Below are 27,782 nucleotides of genomic sequence, written 5' to 3'. Positions count from 1 at the left end.
CCTATGCATAATAAATAAATAATAAAGAATCACCCAATCATAAATAAAACCGGGACAAACCCTATTGAATTGAATTCAAACTTACCTTATCATCTCGAGCATCTACATCGGCATTGAATTTCAGCAAGATATCACAGCATGGTTCAGATCCCGATCTGGCAGCCCAATGTAATGGAGTTCTCTTCTGTTATAACAAATATGACAACAATAACAAAATCAATATGAAATAATTACATTAGTCACTTAGTAGTCAGGATTTTAGTGGGGAAAGCAAAATATTCGTCCTGGAAACTGTGAATATTAACTCTTACACTCACTTTGTTCTTATTATAAAAAGAGAACAGACACAAATATTGACATCATCCAAGAAAAATTAATTTGATACACAGGGATGATGCAACAATTGCTTGCTTAGCAATCGTGATGAGTCATTGGGGATTTTCACTCATCAAGGCATACCAGACCCACAATCAATAATCTGTAAACTAAACTAAATGCCCTTCCGTTGAATGTACACATAGAACAGAAAACCAGGCCCACCAAAATACTCACGAGAATGGACTTGCACCAATGTTAACATTCACAAATCTACCAAAAAAACGTTGACAACGTAAAGAAATCAGCAAGTTTAAAAAAACCCACCTCGGCTCACTTTTTGAAACTTGGTCCCATTTGTAAAAGGTACTGATTTAAACTTTATCATATTTATATAAATCTAAAACATTTCCAGAAGTGTTATGTATCTTTAATGTGCAGATGCGATATTAATTTGTAAGCTTTCTGGAACGACCTGAAAGGTTATTATCTTGTTTTCGCATGCTAAGCCAATATCCTATTGTGTTTTGTTTTATAATAATCATCATTAATGATTGAATTAAACGAATAACAAGTAGGCTTGTAATCTTGTTGGAAACGCTGTATTCTGTTGAAATAAAATAAAAACAGTGATTTGCTGTTGGTATTCAAAATGGGACCAAGTTTCAAAAAGTGAGCCGAGGTGGTTTTTTTAAACTTGCTGATTTCTTTACGTTGTCAACGTTTTTTGGTAGATTTCTTTTCTTTTTATGAATGTAGCATTAACTAGAGCAGCTCCAAGCTTGGAAAGTCATCAGGTTACGAAGTGCTCCATAAAACGAATAAAACGAATTAAAACTTGATCGTCACGCGTGACTGTAATGTAAACACTGATTTGCTGTTGGTATTCAAAATGGGACCAAGTTTCAAAAAGTGAGCCGAGGTGGGATTTTTACGCGTGACTGTAATGTAATGAGGCGTAGGCCCTACACAATGATCAATATACATTTTAATATACTTTAATTATTCAAGGCAACGTAAATAATTATGTAAAGAAAATGTAAATAAGAACAACACACATCCAATGTTGACAATGCCAGAGAGACACAGAGAGTAAGTCCGATTTAGGCCTACTTCAAGTCGGAATTGGTAAATGCGCATAGCGTCTAAATGCCCCGACTAGGCAAGATAATCGTGTTTTAATGTTTGTGGTTCTTTGTAGCCCTGCAAGGCAATATACTTGCCTATCCGAATTTCGCGGTTTTTGGTTCTTTGTAGCCCTTCGGGGCAACCTAGTTGGATATTCCTATTAAGTGGCGGTTGTCGGCGATCTTTCGTGGTTTGTGGTTTTCATCAAGCCTTGCCATCTATCGGGAGCTAATTTATAGTTTAAGCTTGTTGGATATCCATATTTCTTGGTTTGTGGTTCTTTGTAGCCCTGTGGGGAAATCTAGTTGCAGATCCAAATTTCGCGGTTTGTGGTTCTTTATAGCCCTGCGGGGCAATCTAGTTGGATATCAATATTGAGCGGCAGTTGTTGCCGATCTTTCGCGGTTTGAAGTCTTAATTTGTTAGATATCCATATTTCGCGGTTTGTGGTTCTTTATAATCGATAAGCCTGCGGGAAATCTGGTTGGATATCCAAATTTCGAGGTTTGTGGTTCTTTGTAGCCCTGCGGGGCAATCTAGTTGGATATCCCTATTAAGCGGCGGTTGTCGGCGATCTTCCGCGGTTTGTGATTTTAATTTCCCTTCAAGCCCTGCCCTCTATCGGGAGCTTAATTTATAATTTAAGCTTGTTGGATCTTTCGTGGTTTGCGGTTTTAATTTCCCTCATCAAGCCCTGCCCTCTATCGGGAGCTAATTTATAGTTTAAGCTTGTTGGATATCCATATTTCGTGGTTTGTGGTTCTTTGAAGCCCTGTGGGGTAATAGTTGCATATCCAAATTTCGCGATTTGTGGTTCTTCATAGCCCTGCGGGGCAATATAGTTGGATATCAATATTGAGCGGCAGTTGTTGCCGATCTTTCGCGGTTTGAAGTCTTAATTTGTTAGATATACATATTTCGCGGTTTGTGGTTCTTTATAATCGATAGGCCTGCGGGAAATCTGGTTGTATATCCAAATTTCGCGGTTTGTGGTTCTTTATAGCCCTGCGGGGCAATCTAGTTGGATATCCCTATTAAGCGGCGGTTGTCGGCGATCTTCCGCGGTTTGTGATTTTAATTTCCCTTCAAGCCCTGCCCTCTATCGGGAGCTTAATTTATAATTTAAGCTTGTTGGATATCCATATTCCGTGGTGTGTGATTCTTTGTAGCCTTACGGGGAATCTAGTTGGATATCCAAATTTCGCGGTTTGTGGTTCTCAATATCAATATTCAGCGGCAGTTGTTTGCGATCTTTCGCGGTTTGTGAGTATTAATTTGTGACAATTTATAATATTTATTCCAAATATAATTTCAGTCTGAGCTGTGAACAGAGACACTGATAAATGGGTTTTAAATGACGAAGATGTCATGATAGTCAGGCATGGTGAAAGCATCTGGATGGTGAAAGTAGGCCCTATGCCTAGGCCTAACTGTGAATAAAAAATCAAACATGTTTGTTTGATGAAAAAAAAAAAATATCACAATACCAATGGATGTTCGAAATGGTGTTATTCTTGATTTATGACAATAAATTGGTTAATAAAACATTAAAACAAAAGTGGTGAGAAGTTTCGAACTTGAGCAAAAATTCATAAATGGATTAGAAGTCCATGGCCTTAACCGCTTCGCCACAGGGACGTGTCGTTATAACGAGGTGTGAAAGTAAATTATTTATTAATATGAATGTATGCTGTGGTCCGGAAAGAATAAAAGAATTGAGAAAAACTTGATTTGTTGGCGAATGGGATCCAGAATTTGTATGTAGGGTATCCAGGAAAATGCTAGGGTATATTTGAAAGTGAATCTGAAAAAGTGGTGCGACAGTGACAGCCACGTATGGCTGTAGCAGTGACGAAAGATTGTGGATACCAGTATGATTAGCTACGGATTTGCTACTAATTTTGGCTATGAAATACCGCGTGAAATAAAGCAAGAATGTTTGTTTATTATCAAACAATCGCATTGACTGTAAGATTGGTGTAACTTTTGAAATAATGAGTTATTAAAATATGACACTTTGGACAGTAAATAAGATTTAGCATGGTTTTAGATATATTTTGTACCCAGCGAAAAATATCAAAGAACAATAGCGTTTTGTTCCGTGTAAATATAGTCTTGCGGTGCATCTGTTTATTCTTCTTTATCAGTCGTTTTTTTTTAAAAACTTGCTGGTCATGCTACCGCATGACTCTAATTTAGTAGGACAATAAACCTTTGTGAGAAAAAAATACCTAAGGCCATCTTAATTAAATCCTGTGTCTCAAAGCTTGTGAGAAATTGAAAACCTAATGCGGAATGCGGTGTTTTTTACTGTATTTTTTTATGTATCAGTACAGCATTTTAGACAACAATTTTGTGTAAAAAGTATCCAATGTTGGAATAGTAGACAAAAATGTCACTGCTACAAACTATTCTCTTCTATTTTTTTTCGTGTCCAAAATTTGCAACAAAAAATCGAAAACTTGAAATCAAAATAATGAGTTTTGAGTTTTATTTTCGCCATTTTGTTAAAAAAATAAAAAGAGATAAAAAAATGAATTTCTTGATTTTCAAAGGGGACTACGCGCACGATTTTACTAACGCGCGCGGCAGCTTTGAGACAGAGGATTTAATTAAGATGGCCTAAACACTATAAAAAAAAGTTGGTTAATTGTAAGAAATATTCGGGGAATTTAAAAAAACATATACATCTATTAGCATATATTTCACATGCAAATGATAAAAAGATTCTTTTTACTACCTGTGTGTATTATAATCTTTACAAACGCGAGTTCATAGTTTCTTTCATTCATATTTAAAACTTCCCGGTATGTTCAAATTTAACGGCTTCTATACCTTAGCATCTCTTGTACCTTGCATTGAACATGCTGAGTGATAATATATTCAATGATAATTCAGCCTTCTGATTTATGATTCTGTGCATTAAAACAATTATTACTCAACCAGTAGTATACTCCAAATAACAACGGCTCAAATTGGTAACGTTCCCCGCAGGAGTCAAGTTTGCAAATTTGGTACTTTGTCTTAAAAATATGCACCTTGTATGTAAGTTATTGAAAAAAAATCTCATTTATCTCATTGTAAAAAAATATCAAGTCATAAAAAAATTATCTCTTGAATATTTATTCTAAGGTCTGAAATAAAATAAAAAATAAGCATTTCTGTAAAAAGCACTATAAAGTGGTGCGCGTCAACTCCAATTGACGCGTTGCGGCCAATCTCAGCGATACGGGGCGATACCCCCTTGTCATCTTCATTATCATACTCATAACTTTCAAAAATCAAGTAACTGTCATCGAAATCATCTTGATCATCACCCATCCAAATAGTGGGTGTATATTCATCGAAGGCGATCACTGTTGTTACATTGTCACAGCAACACATATCAAAATGCGTAACCACTAGATGAAGTCACATGAAAAGGCACCAAATTTTCTATTTTGATATTAATGACGCGCGATGTAGCGTGAGAAAGGGTTAAATGGAGTAAATTGTTTTCCTTATATCTTAATTTATGAAATATGTTATTCTTTAATTGTTTTAGATACAGATTATATATCCTTTCATATCAAATAAGGTTTTCTTTCAGAGATCCCTTTAAAGCCACTGCGTGTATGTTGCTCAACTTAAACTTGTCATGAAATAGGCCTACATGTCAATATTAGTTCATCAACTCAAATAGTAAAATGAAAATTACCGCTCATATTGAAAGCCTTCTTTCCATGTGATCATGATGATATTATATTTTTATAAATGGACACATTAAATCTCAAAAATCACCCTATCATTGGATTGAACAATCCCGAAGATAGGATACTCATCCTGAGATAAATGTAATCACTTTCACGTTCCTATAATAAGACTTTACATGAGTAACATCATGATATGACAAACCCATCCGTAAAAAATAAATAAATGACTGCAAATAATTTAAGACGCCTTCAAATAACAATTGATATAGATTTAAGGTGAAAGAAGGTTTCTGATTACCTTTCTAATGTGTTAATTTGTCTATATTTACATACTCTTCCACGACTTATTTTTGTTTTAGAAAGGTGCTTTATTTTCTCCAATACTCATATTCAAAGGCCCGCTTGACCCGATCGACAGCCTCAACCCCCCACCCCGCCCTTCCCGGTTTACCACATTGTTGATGAGATTTTGGTATCATACAGGGTGTCACTGAAAGCAATGTATCGTCGTGAACTGGGTTTTTTGGGTACTTTAACGCATAAACCAAATGTAACTAAATAACTGATGGTGTTGACGAACATATCAGCTATCACATGCTTTTTGAATTTTGACAATAGACCGCTCCATTTTTGAAATAAAAGAATTTTACGAAACTCCCTCATTTTCAGGCCTTTCCACGGAATATCTATCAATGACAACAGAAGCATCATGCACTGATGATGGACAGTGAATAGGCCATCTTAAGTTTAATCTTAACAGCTCGTCTCAAAGCCCTTCTCAAGTTAAAAACCTAATACAGAATGCAGTTTTAATTAATTTTTTTAATCATTTTTTGTGTACTTAAATTTGATTTTTTATGTATCTGTGGCAAGAATATACCAATTTTTCATCTCTCATGGAAGTTTCACTGTGGTCAAGATGAAGAATTATTATTGAGATTTACGATTTGGGCTATGTTGACGTCTGACGATGTCAAACGTGTGATTGTTGTGTTGTGGATCGGGCAAAATAAAACAGCGGAAAACCCCTTGAAATTTTCTTCAATCCATCGGGAATAACGCGAAAAAACGGGCGATTTTACTAATGCGCGTGGGGGCTTTGAAACGAATTATTAAATCAAGATGGCCTTAGCACTCTGACTATCGATTGATATTTGAATCCGTGGAAAGGCTTGAAAATGAGGGAGTTTCGTAAAATTGAACAGTATGGTCAATTGTCAAAATTCAAAAAGTATGTGATAGCTGCTTTTAAAATTGCTCAACCAACTGAAGTATTCAGTTTTGTTTAGTTGTGGCGTTAAAATACTCAAACAATTAAGTTTCCGACGATACAGTTCTTTCAGGGACACCCTGTATAATAGATCATATATTTCTCATTACCATCCTGAAATGTTGACATTCCAAATTGAGGTATTGACAGAAGAAATCGTGAAAAACTGTTTATGGTTACCACAATAGCGAAATTTTACACGACCCTGGAAATTGTGGGTAGCTCCAGAAAGTTCACATCGATGGAATCGGGACATGGACACCGTGCTACAGAGACTGATACTCCTTTATGATTAAATGAGGTGATTTTCCTCAGACGTGCCCGTTTTCTAACATGTAAGTGAACTACAATTGTGTATATTGACATAAGTCATGGTTTCTTCTCAAATAAACTTTAATACGGTCCGGAAATACGGCTTACATTCGCATATGTGTCTAATTACAATGATGTGGGACTATAAGATCTCACACCACCAAACCAAAAGTCCCAAAGAGACGTGTACTGAAGTTGCCTTTCTTAGCAATAACTATTATGGTTGAAATCAGGCTCGAAAAATAATATGTTGACCGTTATTTTTTTTACGACTGGCCCTCAAAGTCTATGATGTCTAACCATTACCTAAGGCTAAATAAACGTTATGTCTCAAAGGCTCAAATGGCAGTTTCAAAAACGAATGCGGAATGAGGTTTTTTTTAAGATTTTTTTTTTTTAAAGATTTTTTTAAAACAAAATTATGAATTAAGATGTCATTTTCGAGTGTTCAAAAGTACACAATATGAAATTGTGGTTGATTTACACTGAAGTACAAATATCAACCTAAACAATGCAAGTATCGAATCAAGTAACTTTTCTTCCAAATTTGTCTCAGAATTTTATGATTTTACTGCAAAAAACTATAATAAAAAATGAATTTGCTGTTTCAGCTACGAAAAATGAATTTGCCGTTTCAGCTACGAAAAACGAACGCGCGCGTGGGCTTTGAGACATAACTTTTTTTATCCTAATCCTATGCAAATTATGCTAGACTTTATACACAGTAAACAGAAGAAAAAAGCTGCTTAAAATAATTAACAATTACTCGATCTCTCCCATCTATGGTACAGGATTTAACATTGCTAATCATAACCAATCAAAATTTAGACAATATCATTCAAATTTATGTTCATTTAATCCTTAAGGGGTCGAGCAATTAAGGTGCCAATCTCCGAGAAGTTTTCGATAAAATCATTAATTTCGAGAAAAAGTAAAAATCTCAGTTTAATAAATAACGGTTAAAATGAAAGCCATTATTGGGGGCCTAATTATCGTATCATTATAATAGGTCTGGCACCAATTCAATCATTTGTTTCGGTGTCCCAAGTTCATAGCCATTTTTTTACAAATCGCCTGGAATTGCATATTTAGGTTTCAGCGATTGCTGAAAAAGGGGTATGTTTCTGAAAAGCGTTTCCGCTTGGAATGTAGATGCCTATTGTGGAGCTTAATGTCCGTGATTTTAATTTATAAGCTCTTTCATCGACAATTTGCAACGTCTTTTGCACACCATACGGGTCGCCTGCTTGAATCCCGATATTTTAAAAATTATCGGTTTTTTTAACCAAACAACCAGCAACATTATTTCTCTAAACTGTACTAGCAACCGCAGATAACATTAGATCGACTGTGCTATCGGTAGAATTTAAACGAGAACCAAAAGTGTTCGCCAAAGTCATGTAAATATGGACTATCGCGGAATATGGCGTTTTAGTAAAAAGTTGCATTTTTGCCAGTGCCTTTTCTGTTCTTGCTATGAAGAACATTATGAACTTACATCCAACGTAGAACATAGTTTGCATATATATTCCGGTTCGACTATGACTTATTCCAGAATCTTTGATCTTTGTTATTGGTAAACTTATGAGCATATTTGTATTTTGTAAAATGGCGAAAATATTGCAAAACTGAGCACTGCCACCAGACATACTTTAACACCTTACAACGTGTCATATGTTGTCCTTTCCGATTCTGACAGAATGCCTGTTGAGGGCATTGGAATTCTGATTCATTCTCATATTGATTGATTTTAAACAATTGATTTAAACAAATGCATGAGACGTGGTGGCCATCACTCGATCGGTGAAATTAGAGTTATGTTAACTGCAGGTACTGAATCATCTTGACTACACTCATAGAAATGACTTGTTCGCCTTGTTGGCGCAATTCAAAAGGAGTAAGTTTGGACAACTCCAAAATAGTGTAAAAGTTGCCAAAACAAAATTCATTTTAGTTATCCGAACTTAAAAAATGCTGAAAAAGCTCAAAAAGTTCCGTCAACTAATCAACTTTGTTGACATTACTTAAAAAGTTGATGTAAATCGTTGCGTCAACCTTTTAAGTAATGCCAACTTCTGAATTCAAGTTCAGGGAACTTAGAAAATAAACAAGGTTCAAAGAACCAATTAGTTGAGTTATTGTAACTCATCATGTAAGTTGATGTAACTCGTTCATATTAAGTTACTGGTACTTATTGTTTTGAGATATTCCAATTTGGTACTTTGTTACTTAATTCACGTAATTGGATCATTTTCTGCACAATTAGCAGTATTCAAATATTTATTTTTGTAATCAGTGCAAAATTTTGTATACTATAGCACACCTCTAGAAAATTATGCTAACCTAGGCTAGTTTCATTTTCTGAGTTGTAACAACTCAATAAAGTAAGTGCAAATGAGTGCGACCAACATAATGATATCGAGTTAGCGTTACTCAAAATTGTACGCGTTGGCATTACTCGGAAAGTTGACGCAAAGACTTACATCGACTTACTGAGTACTTGGTATCACTTTTCAGAAGCTATGCAGTCAGTTTTATGCTGGGACTAAATCTCCATACGCCTGATGAAGAGTGTAATGTAGTTTCTAGTTTATGTCCCTTTTAAACAGGCGCTTAGCATGAAGAAACTATCTCTTTCTTGTTTCCGATTAATTCATGTTCAATTGGCTCAGTAGATACTTGATTTGGAAGAAGACATCGCTGTGATTTTGTCATAGCATATATGCAACTCGAGTTTGTTAGACAAATTGAAATATGTCCTCCATGTCAATGTAGTGTTGTTCTTCTTCAACCATTCGATCCTCTACACCCATCTGACAAAGTTTCAATCATGGCACGGTGTGGATAGGCGTTGATGTTGTGATCAGTATTTCATTTAGAGATATGCCAACATCAACTTGCCTGAAGAGGTAATACATTCACTAGTCCTAATGTTGCAAGATTCTGATGTTAAGTAATGTCTATGCTAAATAATGATGTTACGGTGTCTGATCTCCGCCAAATCCCCCCTTTTATTATTTATTCCCCGATTTTTAATTACCCCACCCCCTTTTGCAAATACTTCCCCATTTTTGTAAATAGTTATCCCTTTTTACAAATAGTTTCACCTTTTTAATTTCCCCTTTTTTCCAAAATTCCTCTTTTTACAAATAGTTTCCTTTTACTTTTCCTTTTTTGTAAATAGTTTTTTGTAAATAGTTCCCCTTTTGTAATTAGTTGTTCCCCTTTTTACTTTCCCCCTTTTTACAAATAGTTCCCCTTTTGTAAATAGTTCCCCTTTTACAAATAATTCCCTATTTAATTCCCCTGTTTTTTTTTAATAGTCCCCTTTTACAAATAGCTCCCCTTTTTACTTTCCCCTTTTACTTAGTAATTTTTTGTAAATACTTCCCCTTCTAACAAAGAGTTCCCCTTTAATATCCCGTAATTTTTTTTGCAAATAGTTCCCCTATTTACACAGCAAAACACTGTTTAAAATGTCGCTTTTTAAAACGATGTTGTTCAAACTTTGAACAACGTTGTTTAAAAGACTGTTTAAACAGTGTGTGTTTAATTCATGAATAATACCAAAAAAAGGGATTTCCTTCCTTGAAATCAGGGTCAGATTCATCATCATGGCGGATGACTATGTGATTGACTTGCTTCAAAAGTGGGAAATGCCAGACCTAATTGATACATTCAGAGGTGTTTGGTTTAAATATTGTTAGATGTGATAGAGTATTATATGAACTCACAGTTGTGTGTTGTACATGCTAAATGATGCAAGCTGTGCCGTACTATGTAGCTGTGACAAGTACAGTGTGAGTGTAAGCTTAACCACATCAAACAATATTTAAACCAAACACTTACCTCTAAATGTATCACATTCACAGTGCTCATGCACAGATGCATGGGACTGATATGCATGTTTTAGTCAGTTCTTCTTGCCCATTATCCCAAGTAAATTGATTTCAACAAACAAAAATATTTAAAACTTTTAAACAACAAGTTTAAACAACTATGTATGTTTTAAACAATTGTTTTAAACAACAGCCATAAACAGCTTTAAACAACTGTTTGTTTTAAACATATGTTGTTTAAATTACTTTAAACAACTGTGTACATTTAAACAACTAAAGTTAAACAACCCAGACGTTTAAAACTGTTGTTTAAAAAATTGTTTAAAATTTTAAACAATTGATGTTTAAAGTTTAGACAACCCAAGGTTGTTTAAACTTTGAACAGAAGTTGTTAGAGTGACCGGCGTAAACAGCGTTGTTTAAAATTTTTAAACAGTTGTTTAAAATATTTTTTACTGTGTACTTTTCCTCCCGCTTTTCACAAATATATGCCCATTTTAAATAGTTACTCCCTTATTAAATAATACTCCCTTTTTGTTTGGATACTCCCCGTTTTCCGTGAGTAGGCCTTGCCAGTAAGCCTGGACCCTGGACGGTACCGTGCACTCATTAGAGCTTATTCCACTACATCCATTATCGTATGAGCCCAAAGGCGCTATACAAAGGATAGCGACAGCTATATGTTGTTCGCAAGCTGCACGTGCTATTCGGTAGATTCATGATCTCAAATTTTCCTGGTGTGTTAACTGTCATTAAAGCTAGACACCAGTTTTATTTTGAACTTGAACGAGTGCATAATTAATGAGAAATTCGTGAAAAAGAGAGGTTCGGCAAACTGGCTTTTAATGAGCACAACGGTACATTATTATAGACCAAATACACCTATAGAAGCAAGTTCAAGCAACACTTTGGCACCCTAGACTATTGTTCTATAGTTGCCGATATCTCTCTCTAGTTGGAGCATGCCTACATGCCGCACTTTTATTGCAAGATCAGTCATGAACGATTTGCTTTTTACCGCATCGTTATTGGGTTGTGAAAACACGGCTTTAACAACCAATTATTCGAAGGGGTTTAGGCTATTGGGTTGTTTATTGGGGGAGATTATTTAACATTGATATTTATATTCTATAATAATAAATTCATTTTAAGGAAAATGTGTGTATCAAGGTCGAATTTTTCTAGTTTTACATTACAATAATATTAAATAGTACCAGGCTTCGCATTTTGTACTTTTATTTAGTGTTTAAAATTTGGAATTAATAAACTGGTTTTTACATGACAAAACATCGTGTCACCGGAAATTGGTATAATTATGCGCATCACATGCCCGGATTGACAAAAATATTCCAGCCCAAATGGTTGGTCAAATAATTGAAAAGTCGCCCAATATTTTTGTTATTATTTACCATTGGTTCCTATGGGATAAGAAACTACCAGAATTCGCTTTAACCAATGTCGGAAAGTAGCCCTTTTTTCGTAGCCATCAATAATATTATTGTGTTTATAGGACAGGATATTGTCGCGTAGAAAATCTTCAAAGTCGTCCTATAAAAACTGTTGAATAGGCATGAAACCTGGTGGGTAGTCACTGTTTAGAGCTAAAGTTTTGGAAGGCCATTTCAGGGTCACCTGGGGTCAACTGAGATCAATTAGTATAAACAGACAACACTATTCTTGACATTGGCCTATGTATTTTGATCAGTTTCGGTCCATTTGGACCCATTTCTATCCAATTCCACCCGATTCGATTCATGTCGCTAGGACCACGAGGGCTGTTAAAATCCCGGGGGGGCCTCTTGGAAAATATTTGTACGGGGGTGCTAAAAGTAGACTTCTGAATGTTGACCATCTCTATACCTGTATAGTGCAAAAAAACACCCGATCACTATACCTCGCTTGAGTCGCTTCTATCAGATATAACCAACCCATCTCTATACCATTTTTACTGTAATGGTGACCCATCATTATATCGTCAATAGGCTATAACTAAAAACTTACAACAGCCCATCTCAATACCATCACAGAAATAAGGGGTCATTAATATACCCGAAACAACTTCAAAACCACCCCATTGGTATACCAAAATCCATGAAAATGCACCTCAAAACCTTTGAGCATCCCCGTATACCATTTCTTAGGGAGAGGCCCCCCCCCCGGGGTTAAAATTATAGGCACAATATAACTTCAAAACTATGCAACCACTTTGCTTCAAGACCACCGAGGGTTTAAGATTATAATATAAAGCTAGCAGTCAATAAAATATTAAAAATTATTTATTTTATATATCATAGGCCAATTTTTTTTTCATCTAATTCGTTAAATAAACTTGTTTCCCGTTATATAAGAGCCTTAACGAATGCAACTTGTGAAATAAGTTCGTGATAATTGCAGGAATTCAACATTTTTACGCAATATCCTGTAACTTATATTAAAACGTCCAATTTCTAAAATATAACATCCCTAAGAAAGCTAAACATATGTAAATTTGAGAATTTAGAACAATACCAGTCCACCAATACCCACAAATTTCAACTTTCCCAGTGTATATAATTCTGGGATACTCCGTATTTTGAAGGAAGATAGACCCTCACGATTTTCAGTTTGTTTTGCAAGTAGGCCTACTCAGTGGTATCTCTGGATGGGGTATGGTGGTAGGGTATTAGGGTGGGATAGGCCTATAAGGGTAAGGTGGTACATGGTAGAGATCAGGTGACCCATCACATCGAAACACGGCAGTTGTCGTCAAAAATGAACGTACAGGTTTCTTTACCAGACTAAAGGGCTGCTTTTAAGCTTTAAAATGACACCTCATCCATTGATGTCGCATGTAGAGTGGTGCTTTTATGGAACAAATAGAATTCAAATTCCTTATTATTTCCTTTATTTTTCGGGTACATTTTCTTTATTATCTTTAAATGTGGGTTTCCGACAACTGCCGTGTTTCGATGTGATGGGTCATGTGAGTAGTGGATTTCCCCCTCAATCATAGTATCCATCTCACAATATGATAATCAATTTCTTGCATTGGTTTAATATTCAAATGGCACAGACAGACAAACAACATCGCAAAAAATACACATTGGGCTCATACAAGGTTCTGAACAGAAACATCACATGCCGACCAAGACAGCACGAATGCTTAAATCAATCAATCAGAACACACCAACCAGAATCACACATGGCTACAACCCGTATGTACCGAGAATCGCCAATGCAGAGAACCGCGAAAGCCGAGAACCGCTCTAGTTTGAAAGGCGTTCGACATGAATTTGGATACCAACGTAGCTAGATGTATAGCCTGTAGTGCAAGCGACCTCTACATTCAATGGGTTAGGGATTCGTCAACATTTATGCATGTGTATAGAGGGGTTTTACTCCGATGAAACCATGTTCAGAAACGGGTGAAACATGACATGTTTTGTAACGTCTCACTCAAGTTTAATACTACAGTTATGCTGGGCAAATTCCCCGGGGCAAATTCATAGCAAATGTTTGAAAGTCTGTGAACGGCGTCTATAAACAAGCAAAGAAATTAACAAACAAACACACACACGTGACTTGATCAGTGGTAATTATATATTTGAACACCACTATAAATGCACAAAGTATGTTTTCAAGCAATTTGTTTGTGTTATTTTGTATACGGATATCAGTTCAGAGCAGTGCTCAGTCTAACACGCAAATTTGTGGTAGATTTTTACTAAATGATGACATCTACAATCTTTTTAATACATGTAGGCCTATAGGCCAATTAAATGAAAAGATTTGTATTTGACATCGCGAGTTGGAGGAATTTTAGCAGAAAGTGGCCGATAAGCGGATGTGGTATTTTGAGTTTAAACCATTAAAGGATTGAACTGGCAGGAGGCAAGCCTAAAGCGAAATAGGGAAGTTGTTTATGTATCCTCAGTAGGCCTATATAGTAGGGGAATTAAGTGGTGGTATGTTCTTGCGATATGCTGATTTAGTCTAAGCCGAGTGGGAGCGATTAATTTTGGATCTATAAACGGCATGAGACTGCACTTTCCTTAAAAGAATGAAAAAACTAAAAATTCTCGTGAAATTGGGCAAAAAGTACTAAAAGCAGGCTGAAAATGAATGCCTTTCATATGCTCATAGAACCCTGAGTAGCTACCCTTTCTGCTTTGCCCGGCACCCAGTCTGAAAGAGTTCTTGACCGTAGGCTACCACTGCCACAGAAGCTATGTAGTTTATATTTAAAAAAATGGCTATAGGCCTATATAATTAAGATGTTAATAATTCATTTGATTTGAAAGACAGTCCTTAAATTTTAAACAGTGTGTGTTTAATTCATGAATAATACCAAAAAAGGAACTTAACTTTGTTTAAAAAAGATCGAATTTTGAAAAAAAGAGAGGTTTCCTTCCTATAAATCAGGGTCAGAGTCATCATCATGGCGGATATCTATGTGATTGGCTTGCTCCAAAAGTGGGAAATGCCAGACCTAATTGATACATTCAGAGGTAAGTGTTTGGTTAAAATATTGTTTGATGTGATCAAGTATTATATGAACACACGGTTGTGTGTTGTACATGCTAAATGATGCAAGCTGTGCAGTATTATAGTATAGTGACAAGTAGGGCCTACAGTGTGAGTGTAAGCTTAACCACATCAAACAATAAACCAAACACTTACCTCTGAATGTATCACATTCACACTGTTCACGCACAGATGCATGGGGCTGACGTGCATGTTTTACAGTCAGTTCTTCTTGCCCATTCTCCCAAGTAAATTAATTTCAACAAAACAAAATGTTTAAAACTTTTAAACAACAAGTTTAAACAACTATGTATGTTTTAAACAATTGTTTTAAACAACAGCCATAGATAGCTTTAAACAATTGTTTGTTTTAAACATTTCTTGTTTAAAATACTTTAAACAACTGTGTACGTTTAAACAACTAAAGTTAAACAACCCAGATGTTTAAAAACTGTTGTTTAAAAAATTGTTTAAAATTTGAAACAATTGGATGGTTAAAGTTTAAACAACCCAAGATTGTTTAAACTTTGAACAGAAGTTGTTAGAGTGACCGGCGTAAACAGTGTTGTTTAAACATTTTAAACAGTTGTTTAAAATATTTTTTTACTTGATCAAGACTATCACTCCACATGGTTACAGTGCAGGCGTAATTCTAATAGCCCAAAGCACAACATGTAAATGAATCCACGCGCACTAAAACAGCGGGGCCAAACTAAAAATCGGGGAATCTAATTTGAAAAGAGAGAAAGTAAAAATGGGAGAAACCATTCTTGAGTGTAAAAAGAAGAAATATAAAAAGGGGCAAACTATTTTTAATAAAAATTCCCTTTAAAAGGGAATGCCAGCCTCAATGCAGAAGAGGTCTTGTAAATAGTTTGGGTCACCGTGAAAGGCATTTTTAGGATCAAGCTTACATCCATGTTACATGACAGTTCACCAAAACATCAATGTTGAGAACATGCACACTGAAACAGCAAAAAGCATTAACTCCTATAACTCCTGTCAACTCTTTAATTCATTACTCCAACTTGTTCTGTATTTTTGTCTTTAATACTTTTTACCCATGCTTATTATTAAAATCAAAAAACACTGCAGTTGTTAGTTAATTCGCTATGTAAACTCAACTTACATGCACATTTATTTTTAAATGATTTTATATTATTTCGCAATGTATAGTTTACTATAAAGTAGATAGTGGCAAGCACATGATAAAGGACTGATCACTCACTACAATCTTCACTTTTAAACTGTATTTTTTAATGTGTTGATTGTTAGTCCGAAACTCCTGCAAAGCTATGGACATGGCATCTTACCTACTCCATTCTGTAATAGTCTGCATTATGTGTTTTCTCAGTCTCCAATCATTTTGTTGAATGTAATTTTATGAATCAAATAAAAAAGATAGAAAGTGGCCTCACTTTAGTTATGTGTCATTTTACAGTATTTATAATTTATAAAGCAAGACAATAATTTATTTATTTTCTATAAGTGCATGTCAAAATATGGGATATATTGTTCAATATTATAGCTAGCCTCTAAAAAATTTATTTTCCATCGGATTTTTCCCGTTGAAAAGACAAAACCGATGTTAAAGATAGCAATAATATCATCAATAACATTTTGAGTCAATTTTATCCATAAGACGATACAGGATAGGATAGATAATTACTTTGACTTTAAATGTGGTCCATATAATGAAGATTTTGATTCTACAACATTATTAGATCTGTTATCAACATATCAATTATGCACTCACAGGCAACCAAACATCATGCTATGCTCAGTAGTCCACTGATATGACCTCGTTCATGGTTCCAGTGATCATTCCCCCGCTAATTACTAATTGTTGACCGTGTCATTTTTTTGATATGCTGATTGCTGAACAAGTTTATGTTTATATGTGTAGGCCTAACCTATGATAACTTTTCGCCAGCCCATTCGGGGCTGGTACCTGTTTCAGGTTTGGGGTCAGTTTACTCAAGAGATTATATTTTAGTGGTATTGGAATGATTTTTTTTTTTTACTTTTTGTGGTTAAATTTTTTTAAAATATTTTAATTCGATTTGTTAGGAAAAGTAAGTATGTTTTGCCGTTTCAACGAACGAAAACGAGTGAGTATTACCAAAGTTATGTTTGAACTAATTAATTATGACTTTAAAAGTTTAAAGGCCTAAATGTAACAATAATAGTTAATATATATAGCATCATATGGTCAGCAGAAGAAAATCTGACATCACCTATGATGTCATATCAGTGTCCTTGACCGGGCGTCCTTACTCCTTGACCACTGAACAGCGTGATATCATGTTGATAACAGATCTATAGAATCAAAATCTTCATCATATCCCCGGATCATATCACAGATTCTCAACAATCTGTGATCATATGGACCATATTGATGTGAAAGTAGTTATCTATCATATCCTGTGTCGTTTTATGGATAAAAATGACTCCAAATGTTATTGATGAAATGGTTGCTATCATAAACATCAGTTTTGTCTTTTCAACGGGAAAAATCCGATGCAAAATAAAGTTTTTAGGGCCTAGCTATAATATGGGCATAATTTGTGCATATAGTATTGAACAATGTACCCCATTTGACATGCACTTATAGATAAATAAATTGTCTTACTTTATTAATTTAATAACTTCTTTATTATAAATAAAATGACACATAACTATTTGATTCATAAAATTACATTCAACAAAATGATTGAAGAGAAAACACACAATGCACTAGGCAGACTGTTATAGAACGGAGTATGTAAGATGCCATGTCCATAGCTTCGCAGGAGTTTCCGACTAGCAATCAACATGATCAGCACATTCAGAAAAACACAGTTTAAGAGTGAAGATTGTAGTGAGTAACCAGTCCTTATATAAATGTGCTGGCCACTATCTATTATAATATAGTATACATTGCGAATTAATTAAGTTATTTTAAAATAAAATGTACATGTAAGTTAACTCAAACCGGCAGTGTATATATCGAAAGCAGTGAAATCGGACATTCCTAAGCGAAGATATTGAGTTCGTAAGTTCTGGTATTACAAAATTGGAAATTGAGATATCGTGGGTAAAAAGCTGAAAAGACAAAAATACACAACGACAACAACAACAACAACAACAACAAAACAAACAGACCAGAACAATTTGGAGTACATGTAATGAATTAAAAGAGTTGACATGAGATTAGGAATTAATGTTTTCTGCTGTTTCAGTGTGCATGTTCTCATCGTTGATGGTTTGGTGGACTGTCATGTAGATGTAAGCGTGATCCTAAAAATGCCTTTCACATTGACCAAAACTAATTACAAGACCTCTTCTACATTGAGGCTGGCTTTCCCTTTAAAGGGAATTTTTTTAAGTCATAATTAATTCAAACATAACTTTGGCAATACTCAATCGTTTTCGTTCGTTGAAACGGCAAAACATACTTTCTTTTCCTTGCAAATCGAATTAGCAGACATCAAAAACATTTCCACCACAAGAAGTAAAAAAAATAATTCATACCAATAGAAGAAGGCTATAATCTTAGCCAATCTTTAGTGTAAACAAATCCCATCTCAGAATTAGATACCAGCCCTATGGGCTGGCGAAAAGGGAGAACTATTTGCAAAAAAGGTGAAAAGGGGAATGTAAAAACGGGGAAGTAGGCCTATTGCAAAAGGGGAAACTATTTGAAAGGGGAAGGTAAAAAAGGGGAACTATTTGCAAAAAAGGAAATTATTTGAAAAGGGGAATGTCAAAAGGGGGAACTATTTGCAAAAAGGGGAATCTATTTGAAAAAGGGGAATCTATTTGAAAAGGGGGGAATGTAAAAAAGGGGCAACTATTTTCAAAAAGTGGATTTATTTGAAAAGAGGGGGAAAATAAAAAGGGGAACTATTTGCAAAAAGGGAAAGTGAAAAAAAGGAGGAAACTCTTTGAAAAGGGGCTGAAGTCAAAAACGGGGAACTATTTGAAAAAGGAAAAAGGGAACTATATTTACAAAAAGGAGAGACTAATTGAAAAGGGGATATAAAAAGGGGAACTATTTGCAAAAAGGGAATGGGTAATAAAAGGGGGATTTGGCGGAGATCAGACACCGTATGATGTGCTCATAAATACGTGTATATAGAACGCAGTAGATTTTCCCCTTGTCATGGGATGAGATGGACTAGCTGTTCCTGTTTTTTTACACTCGTTTGCGCAAGATGTAAACATATCCATCTTTTCAATGCTCATTTATTATATCTTTCTTTACTTCACTTGGCATAATTGGAGAATGCTTTTCCAAAATTCATTCGGTCCACCACCCCTTGTTACCCATTCTTATTATTTGGTCACGGGTATTAAATACTAAATTGTTGATTTCAACTTTGTCACCGCCCTGTAGTTTAAACCATAGACCCTATATGCTTAAACACGGGCTTACTTGATTTTGAACCAGAGCGAGAACTATTCCAAACGGGAGCTCTTTAATCAGGTCAGGAAGGAAGTTTATATATCAATGGGTGTTGTTGTTCCTAGTGTTCACTATTTTCGTTTGTAAAGTTTTGTTATTGGTGGTGCAGAAAGCTATCGCGTAATTTTCAATCGTATCAATAAAGGTCTGTAGGCCACTTATGGTTATTAAAAAGTTATTTTTCTCCAAAATTGCGTATTGCTAACCTTTGTACTTCATTGGAAATAAGCTTTGAAATTATATATTTCGTTTTATTTGTAAATTGTATTATTTTGTATATTTTTGACAAAATTTTAACAAAACCAATCAAATATATCTTTATGTATATATCTTTCCTGCAGATATTTTGGGTATAAAGTAATGAATATCTTTGTATCAAGACATTGTATCAAGATTTTGTGACGTTAGACAGTTTCTGTACATTACATAAATTATGATATTGTAGGAGAGTGCAAATAATCATATTGTCTCCAGTATCACCATAATATGTTTCCAGTATGTATGTACAGTGTGCCCCAATAAAAATTAACGGTCATTCTTATTTTGTTATAACTCCAAAATTTCATATCACACAAGCTTAAAAAGCACATGCAGCCTACAAGTCAGTACCAATTGTGTTTTATTTTGTTAGTTACAAGAAACGGCTGGTGCCCTTTCCTAATTGAGTTTGTTGCTTTTCATTAATATCCGGGTATTTTACAGTTATTTAAATGTGCCTTTAATTTTAATATGACGCAATGAGAACATAGTTACAATGAACAATCTCTTTAAAACGCACCGTCATTTTTATGGGGAGAGATTGGTACGCCGAACCCTAAGCAGTTGCCGGTCAAGATATAAGTGTTTTCTTTAATTTTACCTCATTATTTCTGCTATAAAATTAATGACCTGAAATACTTCCTGACAGTGTAGGCATTTTGAAGCTTTGTCCATACAATTCAACTTTTACACGTTTTTGTTGCTTTACACAAATGTCTGATATCTTATCAGTTTTCATAGTACTTTGAGCAGGTACATATTTCTGGAGCTATTTTGCTAAAATACTTTTGCCGGCTTAATTGTCAACATTGTGTTACGTAACACTGTGCTCACAACCCGTTCTGATGGCGTATAAAGAAACTCATGGTCCTACTACAGCAGTCATCGCCGTAAGCCAGAGCTTCTAGAATGCTGCTAAAATAAGAAAAAAATTAATGCTAATTTATTACACATTCTAGGGAAGCGTGGTTACCTTTTTGAAATCGCCGAGTGGGAGGGTTGTCAATGAAATTTTTTTTTTGTGTAAAAACTGAATATTTGAATTAACTGTACATCACATATAACGATTCGTGATACCCAATGGTGCTACAGCTTATGTGGTTCAGAAAGCAGATAATTTTATTTCAATTTATATACGCCAAAATATTTTCTGAATTGAGTGGAAATTAACACTGAATTGATGGTGAAAATTGTATGTAATTTTTACGTAGGTCCCCACTAAAAATTACTGTTTCGTCTTTATGGGAATCTAATCTCCAATATCTTGAAGAAACTTTTGGGGACCTACGTGGAAAACCTCCTATAATTTGAAAAAATCCAGACCGTGTATACATGAAAAATATGCATGTATAATGCAGGAGTACGTGCAGCCTAGCGAGTTCAAATCGATAATGTATTGTGCCCATTAATTGTCGGATTTCTGTATGTAGAACACGCAGTTATCAACAATTGAGCGCTATTAATACACATTAATGTTTTTAAACAAATAAAATTCCAAAATATGGTACGCTTTCTGCCTTTGCTTGTCACATGGTAGGCCTATGTTGAAGTTGCGATTATATGTTCAAATAGGTTTCAAAGTGGATACCAACAAGACAAGTGACCGAGCGGTCTAAGGCGCTAGGCTCTTAAAGTATCCATGATAGTGGTGCGCCGTGAGTTCGAACCCCGCCACTGCCAAACTTAATTTTACTTTTTTTAAATTTCATATTGGGGAAATGTGGCTGGGAAAATTTATGTATAGCGTGGAGTGGTGTGTGGTACTACTTGAAATAAACTGCACTGTGACATTGCATCATTTCAAATATTGAGTTTTATTTTTGGTTTTGGTTTTGGTCACGTGGTTTCCTATTGTCCTGCCTAACCACTTGAATCACAAGATATCGAACTCATTGTTTCTACCTTTTGCTTAAAACTAAACATTTGTGACAGGTAGTTTCGGTTTTGGTTTCAGTTTCTTATAAGTGGTGTGACGAATAAAATTACACGATTTTCGAGTTACCTGATCTAAGTATACAAAAGAAATGTTTAAATTTCGCAGTGCAATATTCACGAGCAGAGAAGTCGAACAAAGCAGTCTACATTTGAAAACATTGATTTAGTTTGAAAGCATTGACTTGAGACTACGAAATACCCTAAGCTGATTTCACTGTGAAAATATATAGACCATCGAAATATTTCCACAGACATTACAATAGTCACTTGACAGATTATGACTTCAGTGATATAAACACTATTATACACAACTCTATTTATGTGCATGTCGCATGACGGAAGATCAATATCATAGAAAGCTGGTTTAAACTGACTTTTATTCAATTTATTTATTTGGGAAGAGAGAGAGAGAGAGAAAAGAGATCGACAGGGAAAGGGTGTGTGTGGGGGGGTAAGGGTAAGGAGAAAGAGAAACAGAGGGGAGAGAGCATTGGAAGTGGGAAGGGAAGGAGGGGGAGAGGGGGGCTCAAGAGTGGAGTGGAATAATAGGGAAGAGTCGATATCGAGTGTGGGGAGGGGGAGGGAGGAGGCTATATATAGGGGGCGGAGGGAACATAGGCAAGAGGTATGGGTTGTGCTTTCGGGGAATAATCTAATTCATAATCAAATCATCTACATCATCATGCATCGTTTATATTTCAGACAAATAAACAAAACACCCCCCCACCCCTCAATATATGCACATGATTTCTACATGTAGCTAGGCCTTGTATATATCCATCCTTTATGTCTCAACGATGTCTATGCATAACTTATCAAACGAATCTCGGAACTCGGGTGTAATTTTATGGTGTCATGGAAGTGTGCCACCTACGGCAGAGAGCATCAAAAGTCGTCCGCGTTGATAGATATCGATAATGAAAATGTTAACACAATAGGCTATTATATACGTATGGTTATAGGCCATTATACTTTTTATTATATATACCCTCTTGTGTCCTCCCAGCACAATAGTGTTATGATTGCATACCAGTTCATCTCCACATTTTAATCCCTTGATTTTTGGTTTCTGAACAATAGAGAATCCAAAACTATATATTTGAAATGAGGGATTGGCTACATAATCAATCGTTTCCTTGTAACCACTGAACCGCATTATATACAAATTGTACTGATTTGTAAGAAACTGACTGTGTTGCATGTTTTTTTTAAATTCGTGATTCCAGTACGTACTGTTGGCGTTATAATAAACTAAAGGCATTAGGTAAATTTTTGTTGTTGTTGTTGTTTGTTTGTTTGTTTGTTTGTTTTTTGTTTTGTTTTGTTTTTGTTTTTTGTATTTTGTTTGTTTGTTTGCAACTATTTTTTAACAGGGTATCCTCTTATTTTGTTCATTTTAGAGGGCGCTTTACTGACATGATGTTCTATTTTCGTTATATCGCCTGACACTCGGCAGGGGGTGAGATTTAAACGCTTTTAAGGTGGTACATGTATATGAGGATATTTCTGGAGATTAAGAAATCCTCTGAGCATGTTTTAAACAGACTCAGTGAGTAGGGCAAAGTAGGCCTACACAGATCAAAATAATGTTTGTTTGAAGCAAATCAGACATACGGCTTTCATAATACATCAAATTATATTTTTTGTATCTTATCGTTTTTATCAATTAATGTAGTTAATGAGCCAAAGTGACTGAAAAGGCTCATTAATATGTATTTTTTGCCAATATTTTGCTAAAAAGTCAATGCAAAAAACAAAAGGCACATTGATAAGCATGCTTTACTCTATTCAATTAATCTGTTTAAAATATACATAGAGCACTTCCAAAATGCCCAAAATACCAGTTATGAAAGATATGTTAATGAAACTCTATCACATTTCAGAGAGATGCAATTTTAAATTTATATTGCTTCAACTGGAACATAGCAGTAGGCCTACATGGGCGGTTCACTAAATAGCCAAGAAGAAAATGAAAGTACTGGTAATGACATGCTATTAAATGGCTACATTGGGCTATTCCTAGTTGAAATCCATACACCCTTTCCCACACAGGGGGTGTTGATTTCAAATTCAGCTAACCTTATTTAAAATTCGTACTCTAAAGGTCATGTCTTCTATTCTTCTATGAGGATTGTATGGAATTCAACTGGAATAGTCCAATATTTGGTGGTTTTTCATATTTGAAGAAAAGCTTGAACTTGATCATTTTAATACAAATGATCATACGACACACAGATACCACAACTTAATAAGATCATGGCTGCTGTTGGATCGAAACTACATTATTTATGCAAAGATGCCCGTTAAGAAGCTCGGCATACTGTTACTGGTATCTTGAAGAATGCTAACACCCCTCAGTCTAATATTACTCCTGACGAACAAAATATGTAAAAACGATGTATTCAGATTACTAGTATCCCAACTGAAAAGGGACGCGCTGCTGCGATTCTGACCAAAGGAAAATAATCGGAAAAATTAAGAAGCTCCTCAACAAAGAAAGTTACACGCCTCTTAAAAAGAAGCGCTGTAAATAGTGTGCTACGTACAGACATTAACCCACAAGCCTCGGCAAACTTTACATTAATTCGCTAACCCTGTACCCCAAGATACATCATGTAAACCATTAAGCAGCAATCAGCATAATCAGAGATTTCGCCGCTAAGAAGCGCACACTCTATGTACATACCAAAATAAACTGTCGCAGCCAAAGACAAACAAGCAGTTACTTCCTTGCCCAGGGGAATTACAACTTGCATAATCATTCACGAGAACAAACAGATATACGCCAGGGAGGGCTCAAACTCGCATCGTCAACCACCAATGTACTGGAGTCTAACGCCTCACTGGTTGAACTAACCGGACTGCATTTAAAGCGCGATCCCACGGCTAAACTAGACCACGAGATTGGTGAGTCGCGATTACGACAAGACTATCTATAATCAAGATACCGCCTTTACGGCGCCTACAACAGAGCCTGGGAGTTTATTTTCTGGAATACTTCAACTTCTGACTGGCAAGACTAAATATCATGTTAAAGACTCACGTGACTCTGCTAATTCTGTTTTGACTTTGACACTCAAAGACGAAGATATGCAACTATCCTACGATGCATCCATTCCTGAGAAAATATTGCCATGGACCGACTGAAATACAGCCGACCTTAATTGATAGGATATCAATCCCTGTTTTTCACGTTAGAAACATATTGAGTTCTTTTTGTTGTTGCTGTTGTTGTTTTGTTTTGTTTTGTTTTGTTTTGTTTTATTTTGTTTTGTTTTTGTTTGTTATGGTTTTTTTTAACAATCCGTATTTCATGTTTGAAGAGGACCTATACCTTAAAACATACGGCCTGACGATGGATCGCCTATCGCAATGCCTGTGGACGACCTGTTCATGAAATCGTTTGAATAAGAAGCCCTTATGACCGTTCCTAATCCATCTCAAATGTGCTTTCGAACGTGACTTGTTTGTCTGGGATTACATAGCTGTGTTTCTGACCCCAGACAAACGATATATCGCTCATTCTACAAAATCCGGTGCCAATCCACTATAAAAATTGAAAAAATAAAAGTTGTTCAAAAAGACCTGCTTTTTGTGTTTTTGAAGAGTAAATGTATCACTACTTTCAGATGTAAAAAATTGCCAACACCACTTGCATATTTTTCTTTCAGGAAGTCATGATGTTTTTTAACACTAAAACTCAATGTAATGTGAGCTACGTTACCGACTACAAAATGGGCTGGTTTTACTCAATCCAAGGTCATACAAAGCAAACTAAAGATCACTTGAGTGAAATGTAAAACAGATTTCACCATTTCATAGAAGTGTTGAAGATGCGTAAATGAGTATGTAACGTAGCTCACAGTAACGTAGTTCACTGGTTTTTAATGTTTTTAATGTGATTTGCGAACGTTAGAACGTTATGTCGGTTAATTCTAATATAAATGGGGTTCGACCACTGGTAGCTTTCACATATTATTAGGAAGTACATGTAATACAAGTGCATACTATAGAATCCTGGTAACGTAGCTCACCAATCTTAACATGGTCGGTCGAAATTTCAATGTTTACAACATTTCTTTTGATCACCATCTTCCATTTAGTGATCTTGTTTATTTATTTAACACGGGTCTTCCCTCAAATACCTATGCTGCATGTTGCATGGTCAAACATGTTTACATGAAGTTGAAAATTATCCAACACATATTGTATGATACCAGACCACCACAGACAGACCACTATGATAGAACATGAACAGATTAAGGTCAAGGAACATGTGTATTCATTGGGAGTATATAAAACGGGGACCCCGAAAACGGGGACCCCAAAAACGGGGACCCCGAAAACGGGGACCCCCTAAAATCACCCCATAAAGCTACTGACAAATTTCTAGGGGGTCCCCGTTTTTCAACTTTTGGGTCCCCGTTTTACAGATTGACCCAGGGTAATCTGTAAAACGGGGACCCCAAAAACGGGGACCCCTATTTTTTCACTCTATTTTAGGACTGATGAGTCTCCAAATCTCGACAAAATATTCACCATGGATATACTAATATTACAAATGTAATTTATGAAAGTAGTAAGCACTTATTATATAATTGTCCAATATACAAAATTTTGGGGTCCCCGTTTTTAGGGTCCCCGTTTTACAGATTGACCTAGGGTAATCTGTAAAACGGGGACCCCAAAAACGGGGACCCCTTAAAATCACCCCATGAAGCTTCTGACAAATTTCTAGAGGTCCCCGTTTTGGGGTCCCCGTTTTACAGATTGACCCAGGGTAATCTATAAAACGGGGACCCCAAAAACGGGGACACCTATTTTTTCACTCTATTTTAGGACTGATGAGTCTCCAAATCTCGACAAAATATTCACCATGGATATACTAATGTTACAAATGTAATTTATGAAAGTAGTAAGCACTTCTTATATAATTGTCCAATATACAAAATTTGGGGTCCCCGTTTTTAGGGTCCCTGTTTTACAGATTGACCTAGGGTAATCTGTAAAACGGGGACCCCAAAACGGGGACCCCTTAAAATCACCCCATAAAGCTTCTGACAAATTTCTAGAGGTCCCCGTTTTTGGGGTCCCCGTTTTACAGATTGACCCAGGGTAATCTATAAAACGGGGACCCCAAAAACGGGGACCCCTATTTTTCACTCTATTTTAGGACTGATGAGTCTCCAAATCTCGACAAAATATTCACCATGGATATACTAATGTTACAAATGTAATTTATGAAAGTAGTAAGCACTTCTTATATAATTGTCCAATATACAAAATTTGGGGTCCCCGTTTTGGGGTCCCCGTTTTACAGATTGACCTAGGGTAATCTGTAAAACGGGGACCCTAAAAACGGGGACCCCTTAAAATCACCCCATAAAGCTTTTGACAAATTTCTAGGGGGTCCCCGTTTTTGGGGTCCCCGTTTTACAGATTGACCCAGGGTAATCTATAAAACGGGGACCCCAAAAACGGGGACCCTATTTTTCACTCTATTTTAGGACAGATGAGTCTCCAAATCTGGACAAAATATTCACCATGGATATACTAATATTACAAATGTAATTTATGAAAGTAGTAAGCACTTCTTATATAATTGTCCAATATACACAATTTTGGGGTCCCCGTTTTAGGGTCCCCGTTTTACAGATTGACCTAGGGTAATCTGTAAAACGGGGACCCCAAAAACGGGGACCCCTAAAATCACCCCATAAAGCTTCTGACAAATTTCTAGAGGTCCCCGTTTTGGGGTCCCCGTTTTACAGATTGACCCAGGGTAATCTATAAAACGGGGACCCCAAAAACGGGGACCCCTAACTCTATTTTAGGACTGATGAGTCTCCAAATCTCGACAAAATATTCACCATGGATATACTAATGTTACAAATGTAATTTATGAAAGTAGTAAGCACTTCTTATATAATTGTCCAATATACACAATTTTGGGGTCCCCGTTTTACAGATTGACCTAGGGTAATCTGTAAAACGGGGACCCCAAAAACGGGGACCCCTTAAAATCACCCCATAAAGCTTCTGACAAATTTCTAGAGGGTCCCCGTTTTTGGGGTCCCCGTTTT

The sequence above is a fragment of the Amphiura filiformis genome, unplaced genomic scaffold (assembly GCF_039555335.1).
Source record: "Amphiura filiformis unplaced genomic scaffold, Afil_fr2py scaffold_23, whole genome shotgun sequence".
Taxonomy (NCBI): domain Eukaryota; kingdom Metazoa; phylum Echinodermata; class Ophiuroidea; order Amphilepidida; family Amphiuridae; genus Amphiura; species Amphiura filiformis.
This window is presented reverse-complemented; position numbering follows the sequence as displayed.